This window comes from Caretta caretta, chromosome 3 (genome assembly GCF_965140235.1).
Source record: "Caretta caretta isolate rCarCar2 chromosome 3, rCarCar1.hap1, whole genome shotgun sequence".
In the NCBI taxonomy this organism is placed as follows: domain Eukaryota; kingdom Metazoa; phylum Chordata; order Testudines; family Cheloniidae; genus Caretta; species Caretta caretta.
The window spans coordinates 14,303,764-14,318,803 of NC_134208.1; positions in this window are offsets into that span (position 1 = coordinate 14,303,764).

A 15,040-nucleotide genomic window follows, 5' to 3' on the forward strand; every position below is an offset into this window, starting at 1 on the left:
CGTCCTATGATGTAGATAGTTTGCAATGCCTCATGTGACTGAATAGTCCAATCCAAGATTTGCATGATCTTTGGCAGTTATTGCAAATGTCTGTATCTTGGTTGGGAGCTGCTTGCTTCCTACCGGCTCTTTTCTTTTCTTGGGACTGGAAGCAAACTAAATGTGGTGAGTTTTGGTGTAAGTAATCTTTTTATCACAAAGTCTAGTTTGTCTGGGTCACAAGACAGACTGGAGAGTCTAAGAGGACTGTCTGTGACTTCATGATAAGACTGGTATAGTGATCCAGAAGTATCACATTTGTCCCTGGCGTGGTGAAATCTAATTTATAGAACACACCACCAGTTTGGGGTGTCTTCCCTGTTTCCTGACAGTCTGCCCTGAGGTAGCCACTCAGGAGAACTCCAGACAGCGTGACAATTGGCATAGTCTTGGCAGGATTCGCTTGTCACAGATAAACTGAGTTGACCTCTTAAAAGTTTAATTTGGTGGAGAGTTTTAAGGGTTACAGATTAGTCACGATGAGTGAATCATGTTGTATGAGGGCCTTGACACAAAAGACCTTGAAAAAATTATGTAAAAATAGGGGAATATCCCATAAAAAGAGAGCCTTAGATGAGGAACTGAGAGCTTTGCACATAGACTTTGGCTAAGCAGCAAAGTTTGAACACCCCCTACCTCAGCTGCCGCAGAGATTGCCGCAATGGAACTGGTTCAGCTAAAGCTCCTGGAAGCCCAGAAAGAACATGAGCACCAGATACTGATGATGGAACTCCAGATCAAGAAGAAAGAAACCGAGGAGGTTGAGAAGAAAGCCTACCAAAGACACGAAGCCACCACTGAAATTGAGGAGAAAGCTCACGGAAGACACATTGAACAACTAGAAGCTGAGGAAAGAGCACCACAGAAACAGAGGTAAGCTCACATGTTGCAGCTCAATGTCCTGGAGCAGCACCAGGAGCAGCCTCAGACCATGAGCACATCCCCTTTCACCAGAAAGGAGTGGGAGAAAGCCTGCCCAATTTATCAAGAGACTGACTGTATTGAGGAGTAACTCAATCTTTGAGAGACTGTGTGGGATCCACAAGATAATTAATTGATCTTTAAATATTCATGGTAAATAGGCCCAATGTCCTGTGATGGGATGTTAGAGGGGGTGGGATCTGAGTTACTATAGAAAATTCTTTCCTGGGTATCTGGCTGGTGAATCTTGCCCATATGCTCAGGGTTCAGTTGATCGCCATATTTGGGGTCGGGAAGGAATTTTCCTCCAGGGCAGATTGGAAGAGGCCCTGGAGGTTTCTCGCCTTCCTCTGAAGCATGGGCCACGGGTCACTTGCTGGAGGATTCTCTGCTCCTTGAAGTCTTTAAACCACAATTTGAGGACTTCAGTAGCTCAGACATAGGTGAGAGGTTTTTCGCAGGAGTGGGTGGGTGAGATTCTGTGGCCTGCATTGTGCAGGAGGTCAGACTGGATGATCATAATGGTCCCTTCTGACCTTAATATCCATGAATCTATGAATAAAGAGATGCCTATCTTCTTAACTAAGTTGACTGGGAAAGCCAAACAGCGTGATGTAGGGTTTTTTTTCAATATATCATTCATTAATGACCTGGAGAAAGAATTAAATAGTAAGCTGACAATATTTTTATTGGCACCAAATTAGTTAGGTTAATCCAGTCAGGGCAGGATTTGATGAGCCAGTCCAGAAGGACCTACCAAAATTAGTAACCAGTATATACATGAGGAAGATACCATACATTGGAAGGAAAAACTGAAGCCTATTCAAGTACTTTGACTGGTTCTGAGCTAAGTGCAGTCTCAATAAAAAGATCTGTACCATTAAGGAGATGTCAGTAAGGACATCTGTTCAAATCACAGCAGAATCAGAGGCAGAATATTAGAATGTCAGTGTGTTATGCCTCCTCCTCTGGGGACACCACATCTCGACAGACAGAGAAGGAAAAGTGCCAAGAATATCACCAAAAATTAAAATCAAAAGCATCCACAAAATTCCCTATGAAAAGAGGTGCATAAAATAATCGTACAGAGAAGATCAGCTCCTGTTTACCATGTGTCACAGACCAGTGACAAGAGGGTGCATGATGAACCAGAAAAGAAACTAATTTAAAAATAAGAGGAATTGTCTCAGATTAACCTCTGGGACTCATTCCTTCAAGCTACAGGTCTGACAAATAGCAGTACCAGAAAGATTTTGAAAAGGTTAAAGCATGAAATTAAAATGGCCATTTGTCACCTTGTTTTAGGGCTTGCCTCTGAGGCTTGGGGAGAAAATTCCCTCTACAATGTAGAATTGCATGAAGTAAATATCCCATTGGAGGTTTTACATGTTCTTCTGAAGTATCCAGCATTGAACAACATAAAATCGGAGACTGGGCTAGGCAGACCAATATGGCAGATTCTGTGTGTACCGTTTTACAAATAAGCTTTGATCTCTGAATGAAATGCCCGTTTGTTGTAACACATTTTATGCTATTTTCAGAAACAGAGAAATGTTCCCTTTTGCAGATGTTCCCGGTGCCACATTTTATTCCTTTGTTGATTGGATGAAATACTCCGATGAACATGTAGAGATCTTCTCAATATTCTGCGCATACTTTAGAAACAAAGAGTTGCCATTACCAAAAAAAAGGCATGACAGTAAAGCCAAAGCTTTATTGATAAAGTTCCAGTTCTGCAAACCACATACGCAACGGATTACAGTAATCTCTGTGCAGAGAGACGGTGCAAGGCTGCCACTTAAGATTCATTTAGACCCTATTTTGAGGACTTAAGTAGGACTCAGGGCTTTGCCTACACTGGACTTTCATCGGTAAAACTTTTGTCATTCAGGACTGTGAAAAAAACACACCCGAACGACAAAAGTTTTACCGAGGAAAAGTGCTGGTATGAACAGTACTTTGTCGTCAGGAGAGCTCTCCCGCCAACAAAGCTACTGCCACTCATTGGGGGTGGAATTTTTTTGCTGGTGGGAGAGCTGTCTCCTGCCGACAAAGAGTGGCTACAGCGGTGTCTCTAAAAGGTATGTAGTGTAGACATAGCCTTAAATTCACCATCAAACCAGGGGTGAATTTCAGCCATTGTGAGTACTGATTTCAGTTGAACTACTTGCAAGTGCTACTCGTGAGTAAGTCTTGCAGAATCAAACCTACAGTAATTGCAAGAAAGCACAGCTCCGTGAATTTAAAGGAACTAAAATTAATAAACAAAATATTTTAATCTCCATCTCTGGTTTTGTTGACTTGGATTCAGACCCATGGTATTCTAAGAGCCGGGAGGAAGTACCTGAGTGTATGCAAGGCATTGGTAAGACCACTGATTGGGCGATGGGTCCAATTCCGCTGTCCGCACTTTAAAAAGAAAAAAGCTTCAGGAATGATTGAAGGTCTGGACAACATGTCTTATACTGAAAATCAAAATCAATCCATACAACTTATTAAAGAGAAAGTTAAGGAGTAGTTTGATCAGTCTGAACATGCCAGCATAGGGAGAAGTTATCTGATCTTAACGAGCTCAATGTGTAGCAAACAAAGGCATAACAAGATCTGACTGGGAGGTGATGTTCAAGGTAGAAATAAGGAACTCACATTTCACTGTGATGGTAAGTAATGTGATACAGGAGGGCCAGGGAGCCGTGGGAGAGTGCTAGAGGGGAAATATATAAGGTCAAGGCTAATTAAGGCGTGGTTCCCTATAGACTAGGGAAGGTGGCTGCAGGTTAATTGGAGCACCTGCAGTCAATTAAGGCCCTGTTAGGAACCTAATAAAACCCCCTGCATCAGGCAGACAGAGGAGGAGGAAGGAGAGAGGACTGGACCTTGGAGGTGAGTTGAGAGATTTGGAAGACCTGAGAATTGAAGTAAGGGAGACCCTGCCCAGCAGGACAGGGGGACTCCCTTCCCCCCCAGCATCTAAGGACCAAGGGTAACTCCACCTAAGGGGGACAAGGGTAAGAAACCCACAGGGGTTGAGAGGGGCTGGGACTCAGAGCAAGGAGCAAACTCAGATCCCTCCCTCACTTCCCTCCTCTACCACCTTCTCGGACTAATAGCGGGGCCCTCGGCACCCAAGAGTAGGGGCAAAGGGTGGCATCTTAGCTCTCCGCCAAGAAAAGCGCAGGACCCACCAGACTAAAATCAGCCATCTTGCTACACATGGTGTCAGCAGTGGGATTTCTGTGCCATGAACATAGTCCAGGGGGGTCACAACCAGCCTGCCTCAAGATGGAGGACGTGGTCAAAGCACTGGTGCAAGTCACTGCCACCCAGCAGGAGGCTACCTGGGTCCAGGCAGCTGCCCAGCAGGAGGTCATGCGGCTGCAGCAAGAGACCAATCGCCTGCTGATGACCCAGGCCACCCAAGATCGGGCACCCATGCTGCAGGAACTAGTGAACCAGTTGAAGGCCCTTACAGAGAGGAGGCATGGGTATGATGGGACGTAGACCATACGGGGCCAGCTACTGTCTGCAGAAAATGACCAGAGAGGATGACGTGGAGGCATACCTCCTGGCCTTCGAGAGGACAGCCCTGCGGGAGGCCTGGCCCCGAGACCAGTGGTCAGGCATACTCGCCCCATTTTTGTGCGGGGAGGCCCAGAAGGCCGACTATGATATGACCGCAGAGGAGGCGGCAGATTACCCCCGACTGAAGGCGGAGATCCTGGCCAGGACAGGGGTAATGATGGCCCTGTGAGCCGGGAGTTTCCATGAATGGCAGTACTGCAAAGACAAGACACCACGATCACAACTATTTGACCTAATTCACCTAGCCTGGAAGTGGTTATGCCTGGAGGCTCTCAGCTCAGAGAAAATGATGGAGCTACTGGTGCTGGACCACAATCTGAGGGGACTACCCTCGGGCCTTCGAGCCTGGATAGGCCAGAATGACCCCTCCACCTGTGATGAACTGGTCACCCTCGTCAAGAGACAACTGGCAGCCTGTGAACTGTTCAAAACCCCAGGAGGTGGAACCCTGCGAGTACACCAGGCCGGTAAAAATGAACGGCATCCAGACCATAGCTTTGGTGGACTCTGGAAGTTAGTGGGGCAAGACCAACTGAGCCGGGCCAAGAGCACTGGAGTGACGTGTCCATGGCACAGTAAATTTCTACCCCACAATTCTAATACAGATTGAGATCCAGGGAAATACAACCAAGATGACTGCAGGGGTGGTCCCCAAGCCCCCCTATCTGGTCTTAATTGGCAGTGTATGGAGAGACTTTGGCAAACCAGTAAAGTGCCTCAAGCCACTATGGCTTATTGCTAAAAGCAGCCAAGTCAGCAGGCTGTAAATTAGCCATGTCAGCAGGCTTAGCTTAACCAAGGCAGGAGGGGAGGGGGGGTTTTGGGTGCCACAGAGAGGGCAGCTTGACCCCGCGTCCTTCCTGATAAGTGCTTGAGAATAAGTAAAGTTTAGTTTTAAGTGAAAGCACTCTTGTGTTGTCTTATTTGTTCCAGCCATCTATCGGTCGGCTGTGTCTCCCCTGATTTATTTCCTGACACCACCTCGCACAGAGTAAAAGTTACCAGGAGCTTGGGGTTGAAAGAACCCCGGGTAACAGAATTTGGAGGCCCCAGCAAGGATTGGTGGAGAGGAAGGAGACGGACGGTACAAACAGTTTGTAGTTTGTCCATTGCAATAAGAGGTAAAAGACGGCGGCGTGGGGTCGCTCCCTACAAGTTCCCATGTCGCAGTTCGCGAGTTAATTTACGGATACATTCCATTACTGGGACTCAGAACTCAGGCTGATTGCCTGCTCAAGTGGAGAAATTATGTCCAGAGACAGGGAACCAACTCCAGGACACAGCCCCAAAGATCAGAGCTGCCAGTCTTTAACACTCTGCCAGTGACACCGTGGAGAAACTGGAGTCCCTCAGGTGGACCTGATTCTGACTAGCCATCAGGAAAAGTCCATCTGTTGTATTGGGAGTGGTGAGCACTGTATGTGTGTGCATTCTGTTTTGGTGATTGTTAAGAAATAGAGGTTATGTAGTATATTACTATGTAAGGCTCTTTCACTGGTAAAAGACCCCATAAATCCACAAAAGATTAAGCCCTGAGTCCCCAGGGAAAGGGAGTCCACAGGAAATGGGTACTTGCCCAGAGCCCATGGAGGAGTAGAGCCCAGACCCACAGAGGGGTAAAGTTAGGTGCTTTTTGCCTGGAGCCCTAGGAACTGGGGGAAAGGTGGGTGCCCTTGAATGTGTGAGTAACAGAGAATTCAGTGGAGACACTGCAGGCAGCCTAAAGGCTTTCGGACTGAACTGATAGAGTCTAACACAGTAAACAATAGCAAAGTACCTGTGCCTTCTGTCAGAAAGGGTCGCTACCTATCTGGCAGAATGACCACTCCAGAGCAAGAAGAGAGAAAGGGAACAAAGAAAAGGGACCAGGAAGGGTGGAGGCTAATTGAGGAACCCACCCTCTTTGCTAAATTGTTAGTGGGACAAAGCCTGTGCCCATGGGAAGGGGCGGTTCAGGGAGGAAAGCAGGATCAGGCCCAGACAAGCAGGCAGGCAACAGATAAAGAGAGTGAGAAATTAACTCTGCGGAGGCTGAATTAAGCAGTTGAACCTTGTACAAATGTTAACAGAAAAAGTGTTATAGAAAAAGAATTCTTGGTTTCTTTGCAGCCATTCTGAAGGAAAAATGGGCCTTTTTCCAAAGGAATGTTTGTAAATAAGACAGGCAAAAAGACAGTCTGCTTTGAATCATTTGACTGACAATTTAGTCAAATTTGCCAAAAGGACATAAAGGGGTTTCTATTGGAACTTACCTGACCCCAAATATATATCAATGTAATCTATGTACAGCTGTGTAAAAATTAAAGCAGTGTAAAGAGTTTCAGATAAATTGTGACAGGTTTCAGAGTAACAGCCGTGTTAGTCTGTATTCGCAAAAAGAAAAGGAGTACTTGTGGCACCTTAGAGACTAACCAATTTATTTGAGCATGAGCTTTCGTGAGCTTTACAGCTCACGAAAGCTCATGCTCAAATAAATTGGTTAGTCTCTAAGGTGCCACAAGATAAATTGTGGTTTGGTTTGGTTTGGTTTTAAATAACACCACTAAAAAGCCACCTGAATCTTTCATTCAAAGTTGCAAAACTGAGAAACACTCTTTTGCCAGACAAAGGTGACTCCTGCTGTTTGGCTGTGGTAGTTAGCATTTAACCCTTAAGGTACCTCAATGTGCCCCATGACCCTTGCCTATTTCAATAGCAAATAACAAATAGCAAACAGTTCAATATTTTTTTTAAAAGACCCAAGTCCTCGCTGCAACAGGACAGTCAAACCCAGGAGAATGGGGAGAAATTCTGGATCCTTTTTTTTTTGGTAACAAAATAACAGATAAGAGCTGTAGTATAAGAAGTTTAAAAAAGAAAAAAAGACACTACCCCTCTGGAGCAACAGCAGGGGTGAGGTGCACAAAAATAAGGAAGCAACATTAGAAACACTGAGCCTTAAGGTGGCTCTGAGTAATCAGACTGTCACTTTGAAAAAGGTACATGAAAACTGTGTGAGCACAAAAGAAACTGTTACACCTTATGTAAAAATTGATATGGCTAATATAATGTTATAGAAGTTAAACTATGAAAGGAATGTGCATTTTTCCCAGGACATGTGCAGTGTATATTGTAAAAGGGGTAAAACAAATGCAAACAAAACATGCTACTTAACTAAAATCCTATTAGGGCTCTAAAGGGAGCCACAGTAGTTTGTGTTTTCTTTTTCAGATCACTGTGAGTTTTGGAAGCAGAAGTTGAAAGTGAAAAGAAATCAAAACTCTGGTGGAAGTTGATTGTGTCCCCTTTTAAGAGAGGGTCTCTGACCTGCTGATGGCTTTGGATCCAAAAGCAAGCCAGAAAGTGTCTTTGAAAATGCAAATTACCTTACTGATAGAGGAAGGTGGAAAAAGAAGTCAAACCTAAAAATAAGAGAGGGACAGGGTAACCCTAAGTAGGAAAAATATTCTTTTTGTGTGTGTATGCAGTGCTGAAATCTGAAGTTTTTAATAGATTTGATGTTAATATTAAACATTGGGATAAATTTAATGTTAAGAAGTACCCCTGTAACAATGGATAGTGTGTATGATTTTTGTGTAACCCTTCTGCCCGTCAGAGTTGGCAGCAACAAGGGCTGGGTTCAATATCTAGGGGATCCATTCCAATAACACAATGCAAACCGGCTCAAGCCCCCACCCAGTGACCTGGGACAAATATATACCACCCCTGCTGGGCGCCTCGAAGAGGCAATACTTCCCCTCTCGCAAGCACATAGTCTGAGTGTAGCAAAAAGCCTTTTAATAACAGAGAGAAACAATGTGGCATTATGTTGGGGAAACACCACCAACAGGATTCATAACACAACCCATGAGCAAAAAACGCTCCCCAAGCAAATTGCGGCATGCCCCTTTCCCTTTGGTTCTTGAGTCCAGCAACCCCAAATCACCCAAAGTCCCAAAAGTCCAATGACCCAAAAGTCTCTGTCCCTGGTCAGGGCAGCCCCAGAGTTCGAAAGTTTATCTGCGGAGCTTTACCTCCCAACCTGGGTGGAGATGGGACGGGGGTAAGAGGCACCTTACATGATCTGAAGCTGACTGCCCCACAGCTCCATAGGCCTTCGCTCCGCTCTGCTAGCCGCCCCACGAACTGCTTCACCAGCCAGTCCACAAACTGCTCCACGTCCCACCAGCGGCTCCCACTGTCCTACGAACTGCTCCACCAGCCTGTCCACAAGGCACTCCAGCCATCCCGCAAACTGCTCCACAATATATCTTCAGAATCCCCCACTACTTAACACAACGCTCAATGATTTCAGCTCTTAGGTGAATTCAGCTTGTAGTAGGGGAGCCTCAGCGCTGGTGCACTATTAGCCCAAAGTGAGCTCAGCAGCCTGTAACTAGACTTCTAATAAAATCAAAATTAGCTCTGATATTCCACAGTGGAGAGAGGAGGAAGTGCAATTAGCATGTAAGGCCCTCACCAAGGGGCCCATGCCACTAAGTATTAATACTTATCCCCAGCCTCTTTCAATTCACAGAGTTTTGGAACCCATGACCCTTGCCTAGCGAGTGCTACTTAGTTGATGGTGAGTCCCTCCATCATAACAAAAGGCCAAGTACAGTTCCAAGCACAGTTCCCATAATCAGGGTAATAACAATTTATTCTTCCTGCCCCAATAACAGAGACACTGGGGATCCCACAGCAGCCAAAGTGACCATTTGGGCAGCTATGGCCTCATTCTAGGTGGGGTGGGTGTGTCTATGCAAATGAGCTCGGCCCCTGAAGTTCTTTTCCACAACTTGCCACACCTCACCACCAGATGTCAGGGTGGAGCTCATCCTGACACTGCTTACATCTGAAAAAACCTTTAAGGTCATATGGTAATGATGCTTCTCAGCTATTACCTATGAATACACTTAAAACTTAGCACAGCAGAAAGAATATTACAAACTTGGTCTGCTGTATAAGAAGAAAAACTGAGGTACACCACCTCATGAACTTAATAACTGAACAGTGGAATAATTTCCCCTAAACCCTTAAAAGGTAGGAGCCATTGAAACCTAGCCTGCCTATAGAACAAAAACACAGGAAAGTATGGGGGTAATTCCTCTGTTTTGCCTGCTATATGGTCTTGGGATGCGTCAGGCAAGGTATTTCCAGTAGAGATAAGGAGGTGTTAGTACCATTATACAAGGCACTGGTGAGACCTCATCTGGAATACTGTGTGCAGTTCTGTTCTCCCATGATTAAGAAGGATGAATTCAAACTGGAACAGGTACCTGTCTTATGAAAGGAGACTCAAAGAGCTTGGCTTGTTTAGCCTAACCAAAAGAAGGCTGAGGAAAGATATGATTGCTGTCTATAAATATATCAGAGGGATAAATACCAGGGAGGGAGAGGAATTATTTAAGCTCTGTACCAATGTGGACACAAGAACAAATGGATATAAACTGGCCATCAAGAAGTTTAGACTTGAAATTAGACGAAGGTTTCTAACCATCAGAGGAGCGAAGTTCTGGAACAGCCTTCCAAGGGGAACAGTAGAGGCAAAAGACATATCTGGCTTCAAGACTAAGCTTGATAAGTTTATGGTGGGGATGGTATGATGGGATAGCCTAATTTCGGCAATTAATTCATCTTTGACTATTAGCGGTAAATAGGCCCAATGGCCTGTGATGGGATGTTAGATGGGGTCGGAAAGGAATTTTCTTCCAGGGCAGATTGGCAGAGGCCCTGGGGGTTTTTTGCCTTCCTCTGCAGCATGGGGCACGGGTCACTTGCTGGAAGATTCTCTGCACCTTGAAGTCTTTAAACCACGATTTGGGAACGTCAATATCTCAAACATAGGTTAGGGGTTTGTTACAGGAGTGCGTAGGTATGATTCTGTGGTCTGCGTTGTGTGGGAGGTCAGACTAGATGATCATCATGGTCCCTTCTGATCTTAAAGTCTATAATTCAATCAGCAAGGATATTTGTGAAAGGAATGGATATTTTAAGCAATAATCTGCCACCCCAAAAGGGGTAGAAACATGTTCCTTTTGTCTTTCAGAGAATCAGGAAAAGCTGGTACCAGCTAAAGAGCAACCCAGAATACCATGGATCTACTGTCGCAACAAAGACTGTGTTTTGTGTTTTATGTTTTGTCTTGTGTTGTTTGTCTTGTTGCTAGCATTGTTGTGTATTGTGTTACAAAAAAGGAAATACTACATTAGGCAGAAAAGGATTACCAAGCATTTTAACTGTATTTACAGAAACGCCAGTCTGTTAACAGGGAAACATCCTTAGGTGGTAAAGGCACATTTAAAAGCAAACTATGCATGAGACACAAGGTGTATCCGTTGGTGGGAATAAAAGGATGGACATAAAAAGTTTTAAAGCACAAAGTGAAATTACCAACGGGAAAAAAGGGTTTGTAAAAACATTGGTTACTAAAAGACTAAGACTTGCCAATTATTACTTCTTAGTTAACTTCCAGCATGCAAGCCCAGCTGAATGCACCTGGGTGTTGTATGACATTGGATATAAGGAAAGAAAGGCCTTTCTTTATAGCTGCCCTAATACTATCTCAATGTGAACTACTGAAGGCTATTGGATTTTGCCTGGCAGCCAGGAGGGGTGGGTAGCCTAAAGAAAAGGCTCTCAAGAAATGTACTGAACTGCTTTGGGTGGAACTGGATTAGAAGTTGGAGTGCGGGATGCTACTAACATAGAGGTATTGGCAGACAAATGAAGTTATGCTATAAATGTTTCTGTCATATTATAGCAATTAGGGGATGTGATTTCAAATTTCAGGTACCAGAATTTAAATATAGTCAGTTAAAAGTGTCTTCTACTTTGTATTCTATTGTAAAACCTGTGCCCCTTGGAATGGATTTAACTGCTTTACAGATATTGCTTGTACACCCTGATTTACAGAACCAGTTACATACTGCAAAACAGGAAGGGCGCAGAGTCATGGTTACTGTGCATCATAATGCCATTGAAATTAAACGGGTATTTGCAAGAATTGGCCAGGACCTGTGGCACCACTGGTGGGAAGTATTATTGGGATGGTCCCCCACTGGTACAGGTGTCCTGAATTTGGCCCTACATCCCATCATGGTAATCTTGGGGTGCCAAATAGTAGTGGTTTTTGTTACCAGCCTAATGACATGCTGGATATAGCGCAAAATCCGGCAATTGCAAGTCCCCTGACAGATGAGTCAGTGGTTACTGCCACCGGTACTCGTACCCCCGGATAAGGAACATATCGAACTTGTCGCCCCTCCCTCAACTAGGAAAGGAGGCTAAGGCAATCGCTTGTCACTTGCTATGCTGGTGTGCTAAGTATGGGATGCAACAAGAAGATAATTTGCTCGGTCTCGGCTGAGAGCCTTGAGCTTTCGTTGGCTCTCAATTCAGGTGCATCCAGAAAAGGTGTGACAGCGATCATGTAAAGGCCCCCTTGTGCGAAAGGTGACCTTTAAGGAGGGGAAACTGTATGGGGAGACTTCGGCAAACTAGTAAAGTGCCTGAAGCCACTATGGCTTATTGCTAAAAGCAGCCAAGTCAGCAGGCTGTAAATTAGCCAAGTCAGCAGGCTTAGCTTAACCAAGGCGGGGGATGGGGGGGGGGGTTGGGTGCCACAGAAAGGGCAGCTTGACCCTGGTCCTTCCTGATAAGAATTGTGTTGAAGTTGCTGATACATGCATCTTAGAAGAGCAGGTTGTGCCCCAGGAATGTCTATTGGGGCCTCAAGGCTGCAAACTCTGGAAAAACCCACACCTGGTTAATCAATAATCAGAAGGAGCCTCTTGCTTGCCCATTGGAACTTCTTGCTTAACAAGTTTTCTTTAAGGGACATGTCATTCTGTTACTAATGTATAATAAGGGGGAAAAATTTGAGGTAGTGGGACTCTTCAGGACTGGACTCTCCCTCTAGATGCATCTTGTGTTCCCCACTAGCAGACGGGCTGCCACTGTGTCACTCGAGAGCCACACTCAGCTTTGGTAATGATCAAGGGTTGGGGGTGTTTTACTAACCTGTTGCAGACGTGTGTATAAGGGCTTGAGACTAAGTAAAGTTTAGCTTTAAGTGAAAGCACTCTTGTGTTGTCCTGTTTGTGCCAGCCATCTATCGGTCGGACGGTCGTGTCTCCCCTGATTTATTTCCTGATACCACCTCGCACAGAGTAAAAGTCACCAAGAGCTTTGGGTTGAAAGAACCCCGGGTAACAGCAGGGACTTTCCTGGGTTCAAGAGCTTACTTCCCTGCATCGAGTTAGGGGAGGGAAGTAAACCCCGAGCAAAGTCTGAGGTGCCCATGAATGACCCTACCACAATTTTTGCTGGGTTTTCCCCAGAATTATTTTCATCCCCTGGAAAATCTCAGAAATCCAAACAGGAAAGGAGGGCAGACAAAAGACTAGGAACCAGGATTTTGGCAGCAAACCAAGGAGGAGGTTCCGGGGAGACCCAGAGCACGAGCAGAAGCACCCCAAGAGAAGGAGGGGAGCCCATTCCAATAGAATCAGGCCAGATCAGTCCCGCACACAACTGTTTTGGACAGGACCAACCCGATGACCCCCTGTATGCGAACGTGAGGGAGGAGATAGTAGAGGTAAATGGCGTGCCAGTCGAAGGGAAAACCAAAGGCCCAGGGCCCGACTATATAATCAAGCAGGATCTGTTGTACCGGGTAGTGCCAATATGGGGGGAAGTAGTAGAACAGAAGCACACAAGGGCCGTATTAGAGTTAGCTCACAGCCATCTGTTTGGGGGACATTTAGGTGTAGACAAGACCCTGGATAGAGTCCTAAGGAGGTTCTACTGGCCAAAGGTACGGGTAGAAGTCCAGCGGTATTGCACCTCCTGCCCAGAGTGCCAGCTGCATAGCTCCCAACCTCAGTTAAGGGCCCCGTTGGTACCCTTGCCTGTAATTGAAGTACCTTTTGAAAGGATAGCAATGGATCTAGTGGGCCCTCTAGAAAGAACGGCCCAGGGCCACCGAAGCATACTCGTCATTCTGGACTACGCTACACTGTACTCCGAAGCCATTCCTTTAAGAAACCCCACATCCAAGGCAATTGCAAAAGAACTGGTGCAGGTTTTTGCTAGGGTAGGCATCCCTAAGGAGATCCCTAAGGAGATCCTGACAGACCAAGGGACTTATGTACCCTGCTCCACATCCAAGCCTTGCGAACCTCGGTCTACCATCCCCAAACAGATGGTCTGGTTGAGTGATTTAACCAAATTCTCAAGAGCATGATCCGAAAGGTGGTGGCCCAAGACGGAAAAGACTGGGATACCCTCCTCCCATACCTGATGTTCACAATACGAGAAGTTCCCCAAGCATCTACTGGATTCTCCCCCTTCAAGTTACTGTATGGACGCCACCCACATGGCATATTAGAAATCGCGAAGAAGGAATGGGAGGAACAACCCAACCCGGGGAAGAATATCATTACACATGTAGACCAGATGAGAGAAAGAATAGCCCAAGTGACCTCCATAATATGAGAGCATTTGGAAAAAGCACAAGAGTCCCAACGAACCTACTACAGTTGTCTGGCAAAAACACGAAAATTTCAACCAGGAGAATGGATGCTGGTGCTGGTACCAATAAGTAGAAAATAAGCTCCTGGCCAGTTGGCATGGACCCTATGAGATCGTGGAAGCTGTTGGGGAGGTGAATTATAAGGTGAAGCAGCCAGACCACCGAAGGCCAGAGCAGATATACCACATCAACTTACTGAAACCCTGGCATGATCGGGAGACGTGCCTGACCATCCTGCCGGTTCCATCCCAGGCAGATGGCCCACAGGGGCAGGTAAAGATATCCTCCAAATTAGCCCCAGAACAATGAACAGAGGTTGTTGAAATGATCCAGAGGAACCAAGACGTGTTCTCCACACAACCAGGCCATACGACGCTGATCCAGCGCCACATCGTCACCTGTCCCAGAGCAAGGGTGACAATAAAACCCTATCGCGTACCAGAGGCAAAAAGAGAAGAAATTAGGGCAGAAGTAAAGAAGATGCTGGAACTTGAGGTGATTGAGGAATCACACAGCCGGTGGTCCAGCCCTATTATCTTGGTCCCCAAGCCTGATTGCAGCCTGAGGTTTTGTAATGACTTCCGGAAGTTCAATGAGGTATCCCAATTCGATGCCTACCCAATACCACGTATTGATGAGCGGGTGGATCAGTTAGGCAAGGCCCAATACTTAACCACCTTGGACTTGACAAAAGGCTACTGGCAGATCCCCCTGGCTGAGGACACCAAGGAAAAAACCACTTTCTCTACACCCGATGGACTTTTCCAATATACCGTCCTCCCTTTTGGGCTCCATGGGGCCCCCGCAACTTTCCAACAATTGATGAACAGATTACTTCGACCTAATGCCAAGTATGCTGCCACCTATTTAGATGATGTGGTAATCCATAGCCCTGACTGGGAGATGCACCTGGGGAAAGTGGAAACAGTACTAGATGCTCTTAGACAGGCTGGCCTCACCGCTAACCCATCCCAATGTGCAATA